The following is a 20,490-nucleotide window of genomic DNA, read 5'->3' on the forward strand; positions in this document are numbered from 1 at the left end:
ACATACATAGACTCAAAAGAAAGGGATGGAGGAAGATCTACCAAGTAAATGGAAAACAAAAAAAACCAGGGGTTGCAATACTAGTCTCTGATAAAACAGACTTTAAACCATCAAAGATCAAAAGAGACAAAGAAGGCCATTACATAATAGTAAAGGGATCAATTCAACAAGAAGAGCTAACTATCCTAAATATATATGCACCCAATACAGGAGCACCCAGATGCATAAAGCAAGTCCTGAGAGACTTACAAAGAGACTTAGACTCCCATACAATAATAATGGGAGACTTCAACACCCCACTGTCAACATTAGACAGATCAACGAGACAGAAAGTTAACAAGGATATCCAGGAATTGAACTCATCTCTGCAGCAAGTAGACCTAATAGACATCTACAGAACTCTCCACCCGAAATCAACAGAATATACATTCTACTCAGCACCAAATCACACGTATTCCAAAATTGACCACATAATTGGAAGGAAAGCAATCCTCAGCAAATGCACAAGAACAGAAATTATAACAAACTGTCTCTCAGACCACAGTGCAATCAAACTAGAACTCAGGACTAAGAAACTCAATCAAAACCGCTCAACTATATGGAAACTGAATAACCTGCTCCTGAATGACTACTGGGTACATAACGAAATGAAGGCAGAAATAAAGATGTTTTGAAACCAATGAGAACAAAGATACAACATACCAGAATCTCTGGGACACATTTAAAGCAGTGTGTAGAGGGAAATTTATAGCACTAAATGCCCACAAGAGAAAGCTGGAAAGACCTAAATTGACATTCTAACATCACAATTAAAAGAACTAGAAAAGCAAGAGCAAACACATTCAAAAGCTAGCAGAAGGCAAGAAATAACTAAGAGCAGAACTGAAGGAGATAGAGACACAAAAAACCCTCCAAAAAATCAATGAATCCAGGAGTTGGTTTTTTGAAAAGATCAACAAAACTGATAGACTGCTAGCAAGACTAATAAAGAAGAAAAGAGAGAAGAATCAAATAGACGCAATAAAAAATGATAAAGGGGATATCACCACCGACCCCACAGAAATACAAACTACCATCAGAGAATACTATAAACATCTCTACGCAAATAAACTAGAAAATCTAGAAGAAATGGATAATTTCCTGGACACTTACACTCTCCCAAGACTAAACCAGGAAGAAGCTGAATTCCTGAATAAACCAATAGCAGGCTCTGAAATTGAGGCAATAATTAATAGCCTACCAACCAAAAAAAGTCCAGGACCAGATGGATTCACAGCTGAATTCTACCAGAGGTACAAGGAGGAGTTGGTACCATTCCTTCTGAAAATATTCCAATCAATAGAAAAAGAGGGAAACCTCCCTAACTCATTTTATGAGGCCAACATCATCCTGATACCAAAGCCTGGCAGAGACACAACAGAAAAAGAGAATTTTAGACCAATATCCCTGATGAACATCGATGCAAAAATCTTCAATAAAATACTGGCAAACCGGATCCAGCAGCACATCAAAAAGCTTATCCACCATGATCAAGTGGGCTTCATCCCTGGGATGTAAGGCTGGTTCAACATACGCAAATCAATAAACATAATCCAGCATATAAACAGAACCAAAGACAAAAACCACATGATTATCTCAATAGATACAGAAAAGGCCTTTGACAAAATTCAACAGCCCTTCATGCTAAAAACGCTCAATAAATTCGGTATTGATGGAACGTATCTCAAAATAATAAGAGCTATTTATGACAAATCCACAGCCAATATCATACTGAATGGGCAAAAACTGGAAAAATTCCCTTTGAAAACTGGCACAAGACAGGGATGCCCTCTCTCACCACTCCTATTCAACATAGTGTTGGAAGTTCTGGCTAGGGCAATCAGGCAAGAGAAAGAAATCAAGGGTATTCAGTTAGGAAAAGAAGAAGTCAAATTGTCCCTGTTTGCAGATGACATGATTGTATATTTAGAAAACCCCATTGTCTCAGCCCCAAATCTCCTTAAGCTGATAAGAAACTTCAGCAAAGTCACAGGATACAAAATTAATGTGCAAAAATCACAAGCATTCTTATACACCAGTAACAGACAAACAGAGAGCCAAATCATGAATGAACTCCCATTCACAATTGCTTCAAAGAGAATAAAATACCTAGGAATCCAACTTACAAGGATGTAAAGGACCTCTTCAAGGAGAACTACAAACCACTGCTCAGTGAAATAAAAGAGGACACAAACAAATGGAAGAACATACCATGCTCATGGATAGGAAGAATCAATATTGTGAAAATGGCCATACTGCCCATGGTTATTTATAGATTCAATGCCATCCCCATCAAGCTACCAATGAGTTTCTTCACAGAATTGGAAAAAACTGCTTTAAAGTTCATATGGAATCAAAAAAGAGCCCACATTGCCAAGACAATCCTAAGTCAAAAAAACAAAGCTGGAGGCATCACGCTACCTGACTTCAAACTATACTACAAGGCTACAGTAACCAAAACAGCATGGTACTGGTACCAAAACAGAGATATAGACCAATGGAACAGAACAGGGTCCTCAGAAATAATACCACACATCTACAGCCATCTGATCTTTGACAAACCTCAGAAAAACAAGAAATGGGGAAAGGATTCCCTATTTAATAAATGGTGCTGGGAAAATTGGCTAGCCATAAGTAGAAAGCTGAAACTGGATCCTTTCCTTACTCCTTATATGAAAATTAATTCAAGATGGATTAGAGACTTAACTGTTAGACCTAATACCATAAAAACCCTAGAAGAAAACCTAGGCTATTGGACATAGGCATGGGCAAGGACTTCATGTCTAAAACACCAAAAGCAACAGCAACAAAAGCCAAAATTGACAAATGGGATCTCATTAAACTAAAGAGCTTCTGCACAGCAAAAGAAACTACCATCAGAGTGAACAGGCAACCTACAGAATGGGAGAAAATTTTTGCAATCTACTCATTTGACAAAGGGCTAATATCCAGAACCTACAAAGAACTCAAACAAATTTACAAGAAAAAAACAAACAACCCCATCAAAAAGTGGGCAAAGGATAGGAACACACAGTTCTAAAAAGAAGACATTCATACAGCCAACAGACACATGAAAAAATGCTCATCATCACTGGCCATCAGAGAAATGCAAATCAAAACCACAATGAGATACCATCTCATACCAGTTAGAATGGCGATCATTAAAAAGTCAGGAAACAACAGGTGCTGGAGAGGATGTGGAGAAATAGGAACACTTTTACACTGTTGGTGGGATTGTAAACTAGTTCCACCATTATGGAAAACAGTATGGCGATTCCTCAAGGATCTAGAACTAGAAGTACCATATGACCCAGCCATCCCATTACTGGGTATATACCCAAAGGATTATAAATCATGCTGCTATAAAGACACATGCATACGTATGTTTATTGTGGCACTATTCACAATAGCAAAGACTTGGAATCAACCCAAATGTCCATCAGTGACAGATTGGATTAAGAAAATGTGGCACACATACACCATGGAATACTATGCAGCCATAAAAAAGGATGAGTTTGTATCCTTTGTAGGGACATGGATGCAGCTGGAAACCATCATTCTCAGCAAACTATCGCAAGAACAGAAAACCAAACACCACATGTTCTCACTCATAGGTGGGAACTGAACAATGAGATCACTTGGACTCGGGAAGGTGAACATCATACACCGGGGCCTATCATGGGGAGGGGGGAGGGGGGAGGGATTGCATTGGGAGTTATACCTGACGTAAATGACGAGTTGATGGGTGCTGATGAGTTGATGGGTGCAGCACAGCAACATGGCACAAGTATACATATGTAACAAACCTGCACGTTATGCACATGTATCCTAGAACTTAAAGTATAATAATAATAATAATAAAAAGAAAATCCAGGAGGGCAGAAGAAATAAAATAATATTTTTCCATTTTTAAAATTCTCAGGGAAAACAACTGTTAATCCAGAACTCTATATAAAGGAAAAACATCCTTCACAATGAGTGTAAAATAAAGACATACTGCCAGAAAGTAAAACTAAGAGAATTTGTTGCCACCAGACCTGCTAAAAAGGAATTCTTAATCAAAGTTTTATGTATAAGGAAAATAAAATAGCAGAAGAAAACTTGGAACATCAGGAATTTTAAAAAAATCAATCAATAAATAAAATATACTATTTTCTGTTAAATTACTTTATTTTTATTTATTTGGAGATGGGTTCTTGCTCTCTTGCCTAGGTTCGGAGTATAGTGCTATTATCACAGCTCACTGCAATCTTAATCTCCCGGGTTCAAGTGGACCTCCCACATCAGCCCCCATGGTAGCTGTGACTACAGGCAAATGCCACTGTGCCCAGCTAATTTTTAAATTTTTTTGTAGAGACAAGGGTCTTGTTTTATTGCCCAGTCTGATCACAAATTCTGGACTTCAAGGGACCCTCTGCCTTGGCCTCCCAAAGATCTGGGATTACAAGCATGAGCCGCCATGCTTGGTCTTAAATTCTTCAAAATAGTTTTGATGAAGAAAGCCAAAATTATAACATTGTTCAAGGAGGTTTACAATGTCTGTAGGTATAATACATAAGACAATAACATAAATTGATGAGTATAAGGGGACCTACATATGATGGTTATACTTCTACATTCTATTTGAAGTGGTAAAATATTAATTATAAGAATGCTGTTAAAAGTTAATTGTACATATATGTATATATACACACATACACACACACATATGTATACATATGGAGAGAGAGAGAGAGAAGTGCCCAGAGTCATCAATAAAATCACTATTCACAAAGATACAGTCTAAAACCCAATAAACAAATAAATGCTACAAAAAATTCAAACAGCATTAAAGAGCCCTTATAATGGATGAGATAAAGAAGAACAAAAAGGAGAACAAGTATGCAAAAATTCAAACCTATCAATATTTACATGTAAAATCATGTAAGCATATAAACAAAGACTGAGGTTATCAGAATAGTTGAATGCATATTTTTTAATGACCCTGATATTGTTTGGCTGTGTCCCCACCCATATCTCATCTTGAATTCCTAGGTGTTGTGGGAGGGACCCAGTGGGAGGTAACTGAAACATGGGGGCAGGTCTTTTCTGTGCTGCTTTTCTTATAGTGAGTAAGTCTTATGAGATTTGATGATTTCACAAGGGGAAGTTTCCCCACACAAGCTCTTTCTCTTGGCCTGCCACCATCCACATAAGATGTGACTTGCTTCTCCTTGCCTTCACCATGATTGTGAGGTCTCCCCAGTCCTGTGGAACTGTAAGTCCCTTAAATCTCTTTCTTTTGTAAATTGCCCCATCTCAGATATGTCTTTTCCAGCAGTGTGAAAATGGACTAATACAGACTCAATTACATGCTCTCTAAAAGAAACTAACTTCAAATGTAATGATAAGGTAGAAAAAGATGAAACAGAAAAGAGTCAAAGAAGAAAGGATAAGAAAGATATACCATGTATACACTAATAACAAGAAAGTTAGAATGTAACACATATAGAAAACAAGTAGCAAAACATCTGACATAATTCCTACCTTACCAGTAATTACCTTAAATGTAAATGGATTAAACAATCCAATCAAAAGGCAGAAACTGGCAGAATGGATTAAAAAAGAAACAGAAAACACGATCCAACTATATGTTGTAAACAAGAGACACAATTTATAAAGACAAACAGGTTGAAAAAGGAAAGAGGTGTACTTCGTGTTAACCAAAGAAGAGCTGCAGTGGCTATACTAATCTTATACAAATAAACCTTTAGGACAAAAACGAATTACTGAAGACTAAGAAGAATATTTCATAAAGAGAAGAAAAAATTAATCTCTCAGGAAGATATAACAATTATACATTTATCTGCACATCACAATACAGCCCCAAAATACACAATCAAAAACTGATAAAATTGATGGAAAATACACATACATTATGAACCAATTAAATCTATAATTATCTATGTAACACTGCAACCAACAATTGCAGAATACCTTATTTTCAAGTGCATATGAAATACTCTCCAAAATAGAACATTCGTTAGGCTATAACATGAGCCTCAATAAAGTTTTAAAAATTGAAATCATATAAAATATTATCTGAATACAATGGAAAATTAAATTATAAATCAACAATACAAAAAAGTTGAAGAAATTAAAAATATGTGGATATTAAACAACAGTGCCCTTAATAAGCAATGGGTTGGCAAAAAAATCACAATGAAAATTCACAATGAAAAGACAAAAGGCCACAAACTTATTCGGTACAGCCAAAGCAATGTTTTGAGGGAAATTTATAGTTGTAAATAAAAATAATTTTAAAGAATAAAGCTCTTAAATAAATAACCTAATCTTCCTCTGTAAAATATTTCTGAAAGAGCAAATTAAAGCAAGAAAAAGGAAAGAAATAAAGATTAGAGTAGGAATAAATAGAGAATAAAAAAGAAAATCAAAAACGCTAAAAATTGTTGCTTTGAAAAGATCAAAACTAACAAACTTTTAGATACACTAATAAAGAAAAAGAAAGAGAAAAGATTCAAATTACCAAAATAATGAATGAAAAGAGCCATATTAATACTAACCTCACATTGAAAAGAAAAAAGGATTATAGGGGAATAATAATTAGCAAACTACCATATGCCAATTAGATACAGTAGATGAAATGGATGAATTCCTAGAAGACAGACACTACCAAAACTGACTCAAGAAGAAACAGGAAACCTGAATAGAACTGTAATAAGAGGCTAAATTAGTAATCAAAAAAACTTTCCACAAAAAAAACCCAGGTACAAATGATTTACTTGTGCATCTACCTAATACTTAATAAAGAATGAATACCAACCCTTCGCAAACTCTTCTAAAACTCACTTTATTTCAGTATGACCCTTATATCAAAATCAGGTAAAGACAATACAACAAAACTACACTAATAACCATGAAGAATACTGACACAAAAATTCTCAACAAAATACTTGAAAACTGAATCCACAATATACCACAATACACCACAACCAAGTGGGATTTATTGTAGTAATAAAACGGTTTATCAAACAAAAAAACCTCAATCAATGAATATATCAGGGTAATAAAATAAGGGACAAACCCCACATAATCCTAATAGATGACAGAAAAAATATTCAAAAGAATCCAGTAGTCTTTCTTGATAAAAACAATAAACAGTCAACAATCTAGAAATATAGTAGAACTTTCTTAATCTGGTAAGACACTTGTGAAGCACTCCACAGCTAATGTCATACTCAACAGAGAAAGGCTACATGCTTTCCCTTAAGACCAAAACAAGACAAGAGTATGTACTGTTACTATTTCTTTTCAACATTGTACTGGAGGTTCTAGCCAGAGTGATTAGGTTAGAAAAAAAGAAATAAAGCCATCTAAATTAGAAATAAAGAAATGTGATGTACATTTTTAAGTCATATCAAAGTTTCTAAGGAATTCATTAAAAACTAAGAATAAACAAGTTAATCAATGCAGCAGGATACAAGACTATTATACAAAGATCAATTGTATTTCTATACCCTGGCAATGAACAATGCAGGAAATCAATTACACTTATAATAGTATCAAAAAGAATAAAACAACTAGAAACAAATTTAATTAAAAACTACAAGACTTGTGCACTTAAAACCATGAAATGTTGAAAGAATTAAAGAAGATCTAAATAATAAGAAAGATATCCCAAGTTCATCTTAATATTGTTAAGATAGCAATACTCCCCAAATTTACCTAGAGATGAAACAAAATCACTATCAAAATACAAGTTATCTTTTTCCAGAAACTAATAAGCTAAAACACAGAGTTCATATAGAAATAAAAGGGACCTATAAAGGCCAAAACAATCTTGGAAGCAAATGAAATATGGAAAACTCAGACTTCCTGATTTCAAAACTTACTACAAATCTACAGCAATCAAAACAATATGGTATTGGTCCAAAGAATAGACATAAAGGCCAATGGAACAGAAATGAGAATCCAGAAATAAATCTTTGCATTTATAGGTAATTAATTTTGGCAAGGATACCAAGATGGCAAGGAACAGTCTTTTCAACAAATAGTGCTGAAACAACTGTACATCTACATACAAAAAAAAACAAAAACAACCCAAGAACTAAAACAAAACAAACTTGGACCCCTATAATACCCAATACAAATAATTAATCAAAGTATATTATAAACTTAAATGCAGGCCAGGTGGATCACACCTGTAATCCCAGCACTTTGGGAGGCCGAGGCAGGCAGATCACCTGAAGTTGGGAGTTCAAGACCAGCCTGACCAACATGGAGAAACCCCATTTCTACTAAAAATACAAAAATTGCTGGGTGTGGTGGTGCATGCCTGAAATGCCAGCTACTTGGGAGGCAGAGGCAGGAGAATCACATGAACCCAGGAAGCAGAGGTTGCTGTGAGCCAAGATTGCACCATTGCAATCCAGCCTGGACAACAAGAGTAAAACTCTATCTCAAAAAAAAAAAAAAAAAAAAAAAAAAAAAAAGGAAAAAGAAAACTTAGATGCAAAAGATAAAGCTAATAAATGTTACAAGAAAACACAGGAATAAATCTTCATGACATTGAGTTAGGCAATGGTTTCATTGATATGACACCAACAGTAAAAGCAACAAAAATAAATAAATTGGACTCATAAAAATTTAAAAGATTTGTAGTTCAAAGGACATCAGCAAGAAAATGAAAACACAACCCACAGAATGAGAAAAAATAATTTCAAACCATTTATCTGAGAGACTTTTGTCTAGAATAAAGAATACTCCAACTCAAAAATAAAGACAAATCAATTGAAAAATGGCCAAGGAATTTGCATATTTCTTCAAAGAAGATATATTAAAGCCAATAAGCACATAAAAATATTCTCAATATCACTAATCATTAAAAAAATGTGGATCAAAACTAATTAATGCATTAAGGCTGGGCACAATGGCTCATGCCTGTAATCTCAACACTTTGGGAGGAAAAGGTAGGAGGATTCCTTAAGGTCAGGAGTTAGAAACTCTGGGTAACATCATGAGACCCTGTCTCTACAAAAAATTAAACATTAGCTGGGCATGGTGGCATGCACCTGTAGTCCCAACTACAGGAGAGGCTGAGGTGGGAGGATCTCTTGAGACCAAGAGTTCAAGGCTGCATTGAGCTATGACTGTGTCACTGCACACTAGCCTGGGTGACAGATCAAGATCCTCTCTTTTAAAAAATAACAACAAAACTACAATTAGATACTTTTTACACCTAGTAGGATGGCTATAATAAAAAACATAACAACAAGGTTTAGGAAATATATGTAGATATTGAAACCTTCACATGTTGCTAAGGAATGCAAAATGTTACAGCTGCTTTGAAAATCAGTCTGGAAGTTCCTCAAAAGGTTAAACATGGAGTTTCATTATGGTTAATACAGTTAACCATATCCTCTAGTAATTTCATTTCTAGGTATATACCTAAGAGAAATGAAAATAAATGCCTTCACAAACATATGTTCACAACAGCATTACACAATTATACAGCATTACATAATAGCTAACAAGTAGTAACAGCTCAAATATCCATCAACTGGTGAACTGATCAATTTTTAAATATCCCTACAATGAAATATGGCTCAGCTGTACAAAGTAATTTAGTATTGATACATGCTATATCCTGGATGAACCTTGAAAACATGACACTACTAGAAAGAAGTCAGTCACCAAAAAAACCATATAGTGCATGATTCTACTTATGTGAACTATCCAGAATAGGCAAGTTCATAAAGGTAGAAAGTAGATTTGTGGTTTCAAGAAGATGGGAAATGACTGCTATTGAGCATGGGTTTCTTTTTGGAATTATGAAAATATTCTAACATTAGACTGTGATGAGAGCTTCACAACTCTGAATACACTAAAAATCAATGAACGGTATACTTCGAATGGGTGAATTTTATGGTATGTGAATTATATCTCAATAAAGTCATTACAGAGAAAAAGAAAGCTGGAGTGGTTATATTAATATCTCACAAGTAGATTTCAGAGCAAAGAAAATTACCAGAGATAAGAAGGGCTATCACTTAAAAGTAGGAGACAGTTTCTTAACAAGAAACAGCAATCCTAAGTGTGACTGATCCTAACAATGGAGCTTCAAAATACATGAAGCTAAAACTGGCAAAATTTAAACAAATAAAGACAAATCCACAGTATAGTTGAGGACTTTTACCCTCCATTCTTAGAAATCTGTAAGAACAAGCAGAGGGAAAATCAGCAATTATACTGGCACAACTAGGCAGCATCATCAACCAACACTGGCATTTCTAGGACACCCCACCCAACAGCATTCGAATAAGCATTCTTTTCAACATACAGAACATTCACCTAGACAGACCACATTCTGGCTCATAAAACAAATCTGAAAATATTACAAAAAAATTAAAATCATACCGCTTGTGGTCTGACCATAACGTAATGAGCTAGGAATTACTAACTGCAAGATAACAGGAAATTCTCTAACCTCATAAAAATAAAACAACACATTTCTACATAATCTAAATCATAACCTGATAAATTAAATTGGGACTATAGCTGCCTCTGCAAGTAGCAGACTGCAACCTGATTTGAGGGCGTATTCTGGTAACAAGTAGCTGAGTCTCAGCCAATGACGGTAGCAGAGCTTCAGCCAATCACGGGCTGTCAACTGATCAGACCACGTCCGTTGAAGGCAAATGACCCATCACACCATGACCAAATAAAGCAAATACTAGGCTGGATCCAATCAACTGATTTATATATGTCACTTCTTTCCTCTGTTTATGAATACTTCCTGCCCACGTTGCTGGGTGGAGCTCTCTGAAACGCTTCTGGTTATCAGTGCTGCCTGATTCATGAATCGTTTTTTGCTCAGATAAACTCTGCTGAATTTGTCTAATGTTTTTCTTTTAAGAGTTTCACATGAGAAGTCAGATCTTGAAGCAAACTTCCAGTGATCCCAGGAGCACCGAGTGACCAAGGTATGGTACCCACCATGCCCCATGTGCTCACTGCTCTTTCTCAGCAACTGGGGTCATGGGTGAGGATTTTTAAAATCTGAGCTTCATGAACTTCTGAATTGAGCTGAGTTTGAGCATTTTTGATCTACACTGGTTTCAAAGTCATGACAAAAACAGGACTGGGCCCAGTAGGGAGGCCTCAGGTATTTTACTGGGTCAGACACAAAATAAACGCCGTTCAATAGGTAGGAAAGGTTAATAAAAGACATGGAATCATGGATTTATCTGGTCAAAGGTTGCTAGAACGTCACCATCTGCAATTGTAGGCAACTTCACGTATAAAAACTAGAGACCCAGAACCTGTGCTTTTCGAGACGAATGGGAGAACCTTACCAAAAGTAACTTAGAATGGCTACAGTGGGAAAATTCCTTACAAAGGCAAACAGGTTTATGTCTTTACAGTTGTAATGGCTACAGGGCCCAAGAGTAGCTCTTCATACATATTTTAAATCCAAACCAATGGATCCCAAAATAAAGAACCCTATGCCTCAAAATGTCTGCCTTTATGGTAAACAGTCATGCAACCGGAAAAGACATTGTCCACTTTTATACCAGCCATCTAATGGATCCACTCCCTTTTGTCTGAACTCTTTCTCCACTAGAGGAAGCCCCCAAAGACTTTAATCCCAAAACAATAACCCATCAGTCTCTCAGAAAGGAAAAGCAAATTCTGTGATGGGGGTTTCAAATCAAACCTGAAAAGTTCCTAATTGACACTTGGACCATTTTCTGAAAAATGAAAATTGTATGAATTCTTCAAATTCAAAAAAATGTGTAAGAATTTGTTCTCTCTGTTATTTGTATCTCATCCTGCTTCTTCCATGGGAATCTTTCAGTTGACTGAAACCCCTCTTCTCAAGCTCCTGCTAACTATATGCTCTGCCAACTGTATACATCTCTTTCTTGTCATCATGATCCTGACTATGCTCTAAAACTGTTGAAGAAAAAAAAAAAGAAAAAAAAAGAAAGCAAAACAAAAACTGTTATGTCTGTCATTTATTCTTGAAAACAAAGAAATGAACAATCTCTAACTTATATAAGATTAAAATATTCATGCAGAATTCTGGCACATAAAATGCTATATGGACTAAGCATCCCTAATCCAAAAGTCCAAAATCTGAAATGCTCAAAACTCCAAAACTTTGAGCACCAACATGATGTCACAAGTGAAAGATGATGAGGACACTGTCAACACTGCAAAGTGCCTATAGATGACATGGTGAAAACATGTGATGGGTTTATTGAAGGACTAGAAGAGCATTCATTCATCACAGAATAAGAAATTGTGTCAGTTTATAAAATCAACAGAGACTTCTAAGACAAAACCATTGTTAATGAGTTAATGAGATGACTCCAGAGGAAACATTTTGAAAAGTCATCCATCAGAATGCTTTCTCATTTGTAGAGGAAACACTTGCTGGTCACTTGGCTACTTCTGATACTTCTTCTCACTTAAAATAATAAAATACAGTGAACAATAACCTTGTAATCAAAATACAGCATTGTAGGTAAAGAATGAAAGCCTGCCATTGCTTATTGGCAGCTTTCTGATACAGGCATTCTGGAGATACTACTGCGCTGCTTAGTTACCCTGAACACATTGTCTTTTCACTGTATTAATGATACATCCTATTTTTTACTGTTAAGCACTTATTTGTGAGTAATATAAGAAAATGATTACTTATCAGTAGCATAATGAATTTAGAGTCAGGAATGATGGCGATGTCACATAACCACAGATTGTCCACACGGGTGATTGAGATACTGATACCTTTGCTTTCCAATGGTTCAATGTACATAAACGTTTCATACCCAAAATTATCAAAAATATTGTATAAAATTATCTTCAGGCTATGTGTTTAAAACATAATGGGACACAAATTTCATGTTTACTTGGATCCCATCCTCAAGATAGCTCATTATGTACATGCATGCCTTGTTTTATTGTGCTTTGCTATACTGTGATTCACAGATATTCCATTTTTTTAAACAAATTGAGGGTTTTTGGCATCCCTGTATCGAGGAGTCTATCAGTACCATTTTGTAGAACAGCATGTTATCAGTTTGTCTCTTTGTCACATTTTGGTAATTCTCACAATATTTCAGACTCTTTCATTACAATTAATCTGTTATGGTGATCTATGATCAGTGTTATTTGATGTTACTATTGTAATTTTTTTGGGACCCCATGAACCATGCCTATATAAGATGGTGAACTTAAATGTTGTTGTGACTGCTCCACAGAACAACTATTCTCCCATCTCTCTCCCTATACTAGGACCTCCCTATTCCCTGAGACACAACAATATTGAAATTAGGCCAGTTAACAAGCCTACAAATGCCTCTAAGTACTCAAGTGAAAAGAAAGTTCGTGCATCTCTCACTTCAAGTCAAAAAGCTGGAAAAGATTAAGCTTAATGAGGAAGGCATGTTGAAAGCAAAGACAGGCCAAAAGCTAGGCCTAGATTCCTCTGATGAATCTAGGCAATGTAAATTGAAAACTTTCTAAGAAGGATTCACCATTTTAGATACCATTAAGAACTTTTGTTATTCATGGGAGGAAGTCAAAATATAAATATTATCAGGAGCTTGGAAGAAGTTGATTCCAACCCTCCTGGATGATTTTGCGTGGTTCAAGACTTCACTGGATGAAGTACCTGCAGATGTGAGAGAAATAGTAAGAGAACTAAGAATTAGAAGTGAAGCATGAAGATGTTACTGAATTGTTGCAGTCTCATGATAAAGCTTTAAAAGATCATTGCTTCTGTGGGTAAGGAAGAAAATGGAAGCCATTTCCCAGGTGATTTTAATATATCCCCTCCCCTCCTGGCCCCAACACACACACCTCCAGTTACAGATCTATGAAATTTTACCCCATTCAGATAAAAACCTATCTGCTGTAGGAATCATAATACATTCAATCAAATGTTCAACTTACCAACATAAGACATATCTATTTTTTTCTCAAATCTCATTTGTAAACCCAAGTAAATTTCCTCTATACCAAATTCAAAATAAATTCAAAATATGCCATATAACATTTTTAAGTGATGCGTTCTCATTTTCACAGAAGGAATGCACAATGAAAATAGTAGTAATTGTAAACTACATAAATATCAAGCACCATTGTTAAGTAAACACATTATAGTGAAACATTATGATAAAATCATGTTCCTTTAAAAATATAGTAACAAACAGTTTTGTAAAAATCATTAAATGTTTACATTCAAATGTTACACATATAATCTGGATAATTATAATGATATCAATGTTTTTAAAAGTATGGAAAACCTGGAGAAAATATGCTAAGATATAAACATTTCCTCTTTAAATTTTCTACAATAGACATATAATAGATTATATAAACTGAGTTTTTAAAATAATTGTAAAAACCTGACAATGTACTCTCTTGTAGTGAATCTGTAACTAAAAGACATGCATGTTCATCAAAGATAAAATTTTATGCACACCTTTCCAAGTACGATCCTCTTTATAGACTTTAAGCCAAATTTCTCAGCTCCTATGGTGGACTGTGTTGATTACTTTTATGGGTTTCTTGGCTACAGGGAACTGGATAGTTCAGTGGGCTCAACATCAGTGGATTAAAGTCCAATGACTGAAGGATTCAGTCATTTCTGTAGACATCTTGTAAACTTAATAAGTTGCTGTCACATGGGCTGGAATTAGAGAAACTAATTGCAGGCTTGCACAAAAGATAAACCTAGGTCCATGTTGATAAAATATGCTGCAGCAAGAATGTCCCATAAATACACAGTATCTTCATTATAATTACATGTTAACACATATGTATTTAATTGTATCTTTGCATAAAATCAATTCTAGAAGAAACTTAGGGAGTGATTAATTTTCAAAAAATTAAAAGGGCAAAACCTAAGATTTTATAGTGTTTTTTAACCTATATCAATATATTTATTATTTTATTAACATCATGACTCCTTCAAAAGAAAACATGTATGGTAGAATATTTCATTCTCTTTAGCAAATGTGAAGGATCTTGGAGGTTAGCTATTTGGCTTTAATATAAAATAAAAGATGAGATTAAATGAAAGCAAATTGATAGCCACAGTCCATACGTAACCTTTATTAAACATATTAATTTGGTTCAAATTGTTTAAAGAGAATATCAGGTGTCTCCTTTTCAGCTTTCAAGAGGGAAATGTTTTTGTTATTTAGAGTACAAAAATATCCGAACAATATTCTCATGTTATTTATACAAGACATTAAGAAAACATTACCATGCCAACTATGATTACCAATAACGCCTCATTGTGTCACTTTACAGCTAGTCTTTTAGTATTTAAAATTATAGTAAAACAAGATGTCATGTTGCATACAGTTAAGTCATTTCGATAAGAAACTTTACATTTACGAAAACAGACTTTTAAAAAAATAGATGTTACGTGCAAACAAACACAAATATAATTCAAGGAGCCAGCAGTGCATAAATTTACACAATACATTTATACAAAAGAACCCCACCTACTCCAATTCCCATTTCCCATTTCAAAAGGCAACCACAGACATTAGATTTTTTTTGTCTTCCAAGAGATTTTCTAAGCATAAATAAAGTAATATACATAGTTTTTATACAAATGGCAATCATCTATATACTTTTCTGTGTCTTTTTCTTTTCATTTATTAAAATGTGTTGATATTAATTACATTTCAGTCCATATAACCTTATTCTTTTTAATGGCTGCAACATAATGCATTTACCTGGCTGCTTAATGACAAAAACTTAAATCATTTCCAAATTTAGGCTATTATCAAAAATGCTGAAAAAAATATTTTCTTCCTGTGCATCTGTGCATTAAATTATTGAAAGGAGAATTGATGGATCAAAGTTTTGTACATTTTTAAAGATACTATCCAATTGCACTCTAAAGAATTTGAATCAATTTAGACCCCAGACAAAAAGTTACATTCCTAACACAGTATTTTATCAACATTTTTGTAGTTGTCAATCTGATATGTTAAAAAAAAAAAATTGGTTTTATTTTCCATATATCTTATAATGAGGAGGCTGAGCCACTTTTATTATTTGTTTGAAAGCAATTTGCAACTCTATTTCTGTGAACTGCCTGTTTGTCATTTGTTCATTTCTGTTAGCTTTTTATTTCTGTCTTCTTTATATGAAAGGTATTAAAATTTTATATTAAAATTATCCTTTCATTACCATTTGTCTTCACTGCATTTTTGTCACACAATTTTATTTTTGAGACCAGGTCTCTTTCTGTTGCCCATGCTGCAGCGCAGTGGCATGATAATGGCTCACTGCAGCCTTGACCTCTCAGGCTCAATCAACTGTCCTGCCTCAGCCTCCTGAGCAGCTGGGAGTACAGGTGGGTGCCACCATGCCTGGCTAATTTTTAAATTTTTTTAGAGGTGGGGTTTCGCCATGTTTCCCAGGCTGCTCTCAAACTCCTGGGCTAAAGCAATCTGCCCACTCCTGCCTCTCAAAAGTACTGTGATGATAGGCATGAGCCACCGCCACCCAGCCTTGTCATGCAATTAAAAACAAAATTTTTTGTAGTCCAATTTTAGATGTTTTCCTTCTTAAAGATTAGCATATCTATCTCTTTCACACTGAAGGATGAGCACCATAAAAATGAATTTTAGTACAATGCTGGTGAACATATGAGTATCAACATTCTTGTATTTTTTGTTTATGAAAGTTAACCGGTTGTGAAATCTCTCAGGCAAAATTCTTCACTGCTGTGCTTGCAATAAACATCATAAACATCAATATTAGGCAAGGAGAAAAAGGAAGGGGACTTTAAAGGAAGCAGCTGAAAGAGGACACTTATAAAAGAAAAAAAAAATGAGACAATATGAAAGGTTTTGTGAAATATATTTCTTCTGTAGTAAACGACAATTAATATATTCAAGAAGGCAATATTCTGTATAAATTACCAAGCACTATCAATTTTTTCTTATACACATGCATACATTATAGAAGTGTGTAATACAACATCCCTACTCATAATACAATTCAACGTATATTCCAAATTATTTACAAAAATGTTTACTACACACACACACACACACACACACACACACAGTGTTTTAACTTGTTCTTTGTTTCATTTTGTGTTTTAACTTTAACTTATGTTTTGGACATATTCCAAGTTAGAACATTTAGAGCTACAATGTTTTAAACTGTATATTATTCTACCTTTGAAGATACCATACATTATGTAACCAATTCCCAATAAATGGCTACAGAGTTGTATCCATGTTTTCTACATTGTAAACAATCCTAAACATCTTTGACAGACATTTTTATTTGTACACTTGGGCGCATGTTTTGATGGAAAAATTCCAGTAAGTAAATGAACATTTGTAAATTTGAACAGCTTTAACCATAAAAACAGTTTCACCAATTCACATTTCCACTAAAAGTTTGTAAAATTATATTTTCCTCATTGCATTTTCAACAACACCTAAAGTTATCAGACTTTCAAAATTTGTAAAATTAATGCAAAAATTGATGTCTTACTTTATATATGTTTTGGATAATCAGTGTGGCTAACAGTATTCACTCTGCTTATTATTTGCTTATTATTTCTTTTGTTTGAGTTGACTCATTTTATCCTTAACTGGGTCATTGATTTTGAAGGTCATTAATAAATTTTCTAAGTATATTAGCAAAATTATCTTTTTTTTCTATTAACAACGTTCCCAGTTTGTATCTTTTTGGGGGGATGGAAATGTTAACAAAAATCACGTCCCTAAATGGGTCTAGGTTTTTGTATTATGCTTAGAAATGCTTTTCCAGCATCCAGTGTGCACAAATACCTATTTGGGCTTTCTTTTTTCCTTTTTAGATTGCATATATTTAGATTTAAATTAGTAAGCCATCTGGACTACATTTGTCTGTTAACAGTGAGGAAAAGTTCCAGTTTTATTATTAGGTTTCCCAAATAAATTCCTGTTTGTCCAAGCACATTCAATTAAATGTTATTTCTTCTTCCCTCTCACTGATTTAAAATGTAAGCTTATCAAATCCCAGCTTTCCTTTTATTCTTCCATGTCTCTTCAGTTTCATTTACACATCTGGTAGTAGTTCTATTGCACTGACTTTTAATCACCACAGTTTTATAACACCTTTTATTATATGAAAAAGTCTCCACTATATATATGTGAATATGTATAATATTAAACGTTAAAATTATATATAATATATACAATAATTATATATTTTGTATATTATTATTTGTAATATACATAACATTAATATATGTTTGTTCTTTCACATGAGCTAAACAGTATAGTTAAAAACAGTAACAAAAATATTCAGTTAGGATTCTACTTATACGTTGTTTTAGAGAAATGATATCTGTACCCAGAAGAATGTTATGTACTTTATTGGATTCTCATGCATATCTTTTTATATCTTCTTAAAAATAATTTCTCAATTCTGTGTTATTTCATGCCAAACTGAATTTTACTTTGTTTTACTGTATTATCTAGTTTATGTATAAACATCAATTGATTTCTATAAATTAAGTATGATGCAATTGGAAACTTTGATAAATTCACTTATGCTTCCCATCAAATTTCAGTGTTTCCTATGGACATTAAGGTATCCACTCACATCATGCATAAAGTGATTATATGTCCCCTACTTGTTGTCACTCGCCTATAGAATTCACAACCATGTCACAGAGTGTAATGATTAGCATTCTTGTCTTTTTTACATTTAATGGAAATGCCGCTAGTATTTCACAGCTAACCATGAGGGCAGATAGACAGATGGAGGTTGTCTTGTATTACTATTACAGGAGAATGCAATTAAATTAGGAAATCTACTCCCGTTTAAGTAGTATCAAGTTTGGTGCATTGTATCTTCATGTAGTTATTTTGGTGGCTCCATTTTAAATGCAATATAAAATTAAAAACTAAATTGCAGATCCTAAGGGAAGATAAATAAGGCCACAAAATAAAATTCTAAGTCTTTAAATATGAACGTTTTATTTCTAAAAACAAATCAACCACAGCTCCAAATCGCCCCAGTTTGCCCGAATTGACAATATGAGAGACGGATTCTCTCCTGTCACCGCCTCCACTCGCCGAGCATGTAGAGAAGTTACCATAAAGCGTTTTTACCTGCGAGTGGCCTGGCCTGAGTTCGTGAGAGCCAAGCCGTAGAAACGCCAGTTAGAGACCCAAGAGAAACCCGATCAAGCGAGACCTGTCACGCAGACCGAAACGAAAGGGCCGCCCCCGTGAAGTGCTGCCAGGACCCCCATCCCTGGGCAGGAAACTGCTCGCTCCCAAACCTGCTGCGTCTCCACCGCAGACGCACGCCCGACACCACGAAACTTCTGCAACCACCTGAGGATGCGACGCGAGCGCAGCGTCTGGGAACCGCCAGCGCAGGACGCCGCGCGACCCCGCGCCTGCCCGCAGGCACCGCGGCCTCGGGCCTCCCCTCACCACAACCTCGGCCCCGCAGCCCGGGCGCCCGCGCCACCCAGTCCTGCTCTGCGCCCGCATGTCCAGCCCCACTCACCGCCTGCCCCGCAGAATGCTGGGCACCGGCGACGCCACACGCGGGTCTAGTTGTATTGGCAGAGGAAAGGGAAAGGAGAGGAGGCAGGGAAGGGAGACGGAAGAGGATTTTTCAAGTTATAAACAAAGTAAACGCGCGGAGGGGAGGGGAAGACGCGGGGTCCGGGGGCGGGTCCGGCTCGCCTGGACCCTCCTTCCCCGCGCGCGGCCGCCCCGTCTGGGACCCCGCCCCGCGCTGGGAGAGCTGCCAGCCCGCGGGGGCGTCTTCCTGGAGGGGGTGGGGCACCGTGAAGTCCGCTGAAACCTAAAAGCCGAGGTGGAGGAAGAAATGAAGAAAACAAGTTGTCACTACTCTAATAAGAGGTGAAAGAAAAGATAAAAGCCAGCCCAGGGTCACTTCCTATCAGAGGGGCAGGTTGCAGGGCCTGGGAAAAGGAGCTGTGTTCATAGATTACTGCGCCTAGAAAGAAAATGAAGAAACCCCTCTTTCTCAAGAGCCTTTTTGATTTGCATTTGCGCCCATCCCCAGGTCCTTGGCTTGGTGATTTAGCCTTGGCAATGCCGTGCTGGCTGGAAACACTTGGGCATGGGGCCCAGGAATTCTGTTTTCTTTTCCACAGAATCGGGGGAGGCCAATTTGATCTTGGAGGGAAGGTGGGAGAGACGCCAAGAAAGGGGAAAGGGAGCAGGTTGCCCATGTTTTCTGACATTGGGAGAAAAATGTCATTTGCTTTTCACTGTTAGGCACAAATACTTCTTTCAAACCAATGGGATTCAGTTCTGTGGTGGTGCTTGGAGAGAAGCACAATACACTGACGGGAAGTGGGAGAACCTGAAGGTCATCTGACCTTATAAAGAATCAGAACTGGACAGAGGTAAGTTTGATTAAGCTCTG

General features: G+C 35.8%; 1 protein-coding gene across 1 annotated transcript in view; it reads right to left on the minus strand.

The window, feature by feature from the left end:
- The window catches only part of PLSCR4 (phospholipid scramblase 4), a gene marked incomplete at its 5' end in the record, with an annotated part of 66,198 nt that extends 46,493 nt beyond the window's left edge, over positions 1-19,705 (minus strand). The window contains 1 exon segment of the mRNA NM_001266547.1: positions 19,597-19,705.
- Positions 19,706-20,490: the final 785 nt, after the last annotated feature.

The sequence above is a fragment of the Macaca mulatta genome, chromosome 2 (assembly GCF_049350105.2).
Source record: "Macaca mulatta isolate MMU2019108-1 chromosome 2, T2T-MMU8v2.0, whole genome shotgun sequence".
Classification (NCBI taxonomy): Eukaryota; Metazoa; Chordata; class Mammalia; order Primates; family Cercopithecidae; genus Macaca; species Macaca mulatta.